We start from the raw sequence: 3,819 nt of genomic DNA on the forward strand, positions 1-3,819 counted from the left end.
CGGTCTAGACGAAGCAGCCGCGCTAGTATCGCCAGACCAGGCCTATGTTGACAGATGACACAGATAACCAACCCGTTATACATGAAGAACAGTGGCGACAAAACTCCGAGGATCCACAACAGCGCCGCACCAAGCGTCATCGAGACATGATTAGAGTTGGAGGACTTTTATTCAAAACAACACTGCAATCACCGTCGGAACGTCGCCACCTTGATCCAAAAATGACACAAAGAACGAGAGAAGAGGCTCCCTCCCCTCTGCCACACGACGCCAGAGCAATGGGTGAAGGTGGAGGGGGAGAGGAGATTGGTTCATTGGCGGCTGAGGTGTCTCCATGAATGAGGAAACTCGATGTCCGTCTTATAAAAAAGAAGTGCAGCCGAAGACGTGCACATGAGCTATTTCTCACTCATTGCAAGACGTAAGTAAGTCTCGCCACTGGCGATCAGTGACGAGGTGGGCCCCACACTATAGCTCATCTGAGTGTTTTATGCTTTTGTTTGTTTCCATGCGTTGTTTGTATCGGGTTTTCATTGGTTTTCTTCGGTTTTTTATTTCCATCCTTTCTTTCTGTTTTTTGTTTTTCTTCCCCAGTTTTTTTGTTTTGTCAGCGTTTCTGTGTTTTCACTAGTTTTCTTTGGGTTTTTCTTTTTTAACACATGTCTATTTTTTTCAATGCACGTTGTACATTTCTAGTGTACATGTGGAGCATCTTTTTGATACATGTCGAACATTTTTTAAATACATGATATATATTTTCCAAATATATATTTGAATATTTTTCCAATACATGTTAAACCTTTTTTCAAATAAAATGAACATTTTTAATGGCATGAAAGATTTTTTAAAACTAAATGAACAATTCTTTAGTATGTACTTCCTCCATTCCACAATGTAATGCTTCCTCTATCCACGTGCTTCAACTTTGACCGTAAATTTAACTACCAAGACCGATTGCGGCGGGAGCAAAAATTATATCAGTGAATTCATATTCGAAAGAAGTTTTCAATTATATATTTTTTCCTCCCGCCGCAGTTGGTCTCGTTGGTTAAATTTATGGTCAAAGTTGGAACTCGGGAAGCGCGGGCACACTATATTTTGGAATGGAGGAAGTATAATTTTTTTATATGTCACAACAATTTCTGGAAACACGCACATATTTCTTCAAGATGTCAGGTACATTCTTTTGAATGGTATGAAATGTTTTTTATACTATGCGCACATTGTTGTACATTGTATCAACATTTATAAATATGTCACATGTGAACATTTTATAAATGTAATGTCCATTTTTCTGAATGGTACAAAACAATTTTCCCAAACACTTTTTTGACATCATATAAGCATTTTTATATGTATATTTTTTGAAATGCATGAACAATTTTGAAGTGTCACAAACATTTTTTAAATGTTATCAACATTCAGTAACAAATTATTTTCGTTGCACTAACATTTTCCAAATTAATGGTATTTATTTTTAAAAATTAAATTTAAGTTTTGAAATATATGTACTTAGAATTCTTTCAAAAATATGAACAAAAGAAATAAAAAATCGAATGAAGAAACAGAGGAGACAAACGAACTAACCTGAGCAGAAAACTAGTGGCGGAGACAGGAGGGACTGACAGGGGCCATAGCCCCTTCTATGATCTACTAGTATGTGTTTACCTATCCTCTTAATAATCTTTTAATGTGAGGGACGCTGGCTTCCATCTCGCGCCAACGGAGGTGTATAGCCGTTTCTAAAAAAAAGTGTATAGCCTCGGAGACGTGCCCAATTCCGACAGAAACTAATTAACCAAATCATTAATTAAGGAGTACTCGTTGCAAAGAACACTTCACTTCCCCAGGTCGCGACAAATGGCGCACATGCAGCGCGTCATTTGTCGCAACCCGGGAGTTTTCTCTTTTTTTCAGATTCGTTTATTCAAAACGTTTTATCTCTTAAACCGTGCGTCTAAATCTCAAACCGTTTTCACCATTGTATTCCTCGCGTCGAGATCTTCAAAATTAGATACCATGTTGATAGGTTTTGACGAACTTTTTTTTCACAAAAAAAACCGAACGAAAAAAACCGAGCGAAAAAACCGAACCAGGAGCATGGTTTTTTTCTCTTTACGAAAAAATCACAACCGTGCCTCTCGCAAAATCACAACCGTGCCTCTCGTGTAAGCAAAACCGTGACTCTTGTAAGGAAAAAAAAAACAGAAAACGCGTTTTTTTCGTTTCCGAGAGGCACGACCGTGACTCCCGCGAAAGCACAACCGTGTCTCTCGTGAAAGCAGAACCGTGACTCTCACGAAATAAAAAGAAAACAGAAAAAGCGTATTTTTTTCCTTTCTGAGAGGCACGGCCGTGACTTTCTCGTAAGCACAACCGTGCCTCTCGCGGAAGAAAAACCGTGACTCTCACGAACGAAAAAAAACAGAAAACACGTTTTGTTTTTCCCTTTCCGAGAGGCACGGCCGTGACTCTCGCGAAAGCAAAACCGTAACTCTCGCGAAAGAAAAAAACAGAAAACACGGTTTTTTCGTTTCCGAGAGGCACGGTCGTGACTCTCGCTAAAGCACAACCGTGCCTCTTGCGGAAGAAAAACCGTGACTTTCACGAAAAGAAAAAAAGAAAACACGTTTTTTCGTGAAAAAAAATTCGATTTTTATTAATCGAAAAGCTAAGAAAGACCAGGGGAAACCAAAATGTCGAAAAAACCGGATGTTGACGCTCAAAAGTGGCACGTTTATAAAGAGTGGCTTGAAGCTATGTCAAGAGTAATTCAAACTTATTATTGAAAGTCACTATGAGATGGCTCTCTCCGAGAAGATCAAGATGAATATGAAGATGGTCTAAAACGGAGTTCGGATGCAAAAGTTATGACAACTTCAGAGATGCTCATGTTGACACCAGATTAAAGAATGGCTTGAAACCCAATTAAGATGTCCTTATATGGAAAAATGATGAACATGAAAATTGTGCGTCTCGTCGAAACGGTGGATTTTGATATAAAAATCATCTTAATCCTAGGTCGTATGCAACTTGTGAAGGCAAAACAAGGTCAGAAACAGAAGCTGCAGAGTCATTTCGGACCGACCGAGTTGATTTGATCGGTGAGACCGAGTTGGTCCGAAAATTTACCAGAGAGTTGGCAATGTTGACTCGGTAGGACCGAAGCAAACTAATCGGTAAGACCGAGATTGATCCGGAAATTACAGAAAGTTACAGAGAGTGGGCCACGTTCACTCGGTGGGACTGAAGCAAACCAATTGGTGAGACCGAGATTGATCCGGAAATTACCAAAGATTCGTGTCCGAGTTAGGTTAGGGTTTTTGATGTTTTGGACGGAATTTTTAGTCCTTTTCTTGTACGGAAAGTCCAGCCGCCTCATAAATAGATGAGAGGTGACGGCCGATTGAACAACACACAATCGATCAAATCATCTATCACTTTTTATCTTTTATCTTTTCTCCTTAACCCTAGTTCTTCTTCTTCCTCGTTCTTCGTCTGTTCTTCTTGTTGCAGGGCGGCGAACCTCGAGGCCCTAGGGGCGATCAGGTCGACCTAGGGCAGCCCATAGCCGCCGCGCGTCCAGACGAGGTCCCTCCCGGGCGTGCGGGGTTTTGGGTCTTCAAAAGCGCCCACCGGATTGTCTTGCGTACCGCGCTTCCGGCGGGTCTCCTTCGACGTGAGCTGCGGTGCATCATCCTCGGCGTTGGAGGTACACGGTGACGTGTTCGTGTGCGAACACACTTTTGGCCGACTCCGCCGGGGATGAAGCTTTGAATGGTCTCCAGCCCGTTCTTGCTACGAAGAGATCGTCATCTA

The sequence above is a fragment of the Triticum dicoccoides genome, chromosome 2A (genome assembly GCF_002162155.2).
Source record: "Triticum dicoccoides isolate Atlit2015 ecotype Zavitan chromosome 2A, WEW_v2.0, whole genome shotgun sequence".
NCBI classification, from domain to species: Eukaryota; Viridiplantae; Streptophyta; class Magnoliopsida; order Poales; family Poaceae; genus Triticum; species Triticum dicoccoides.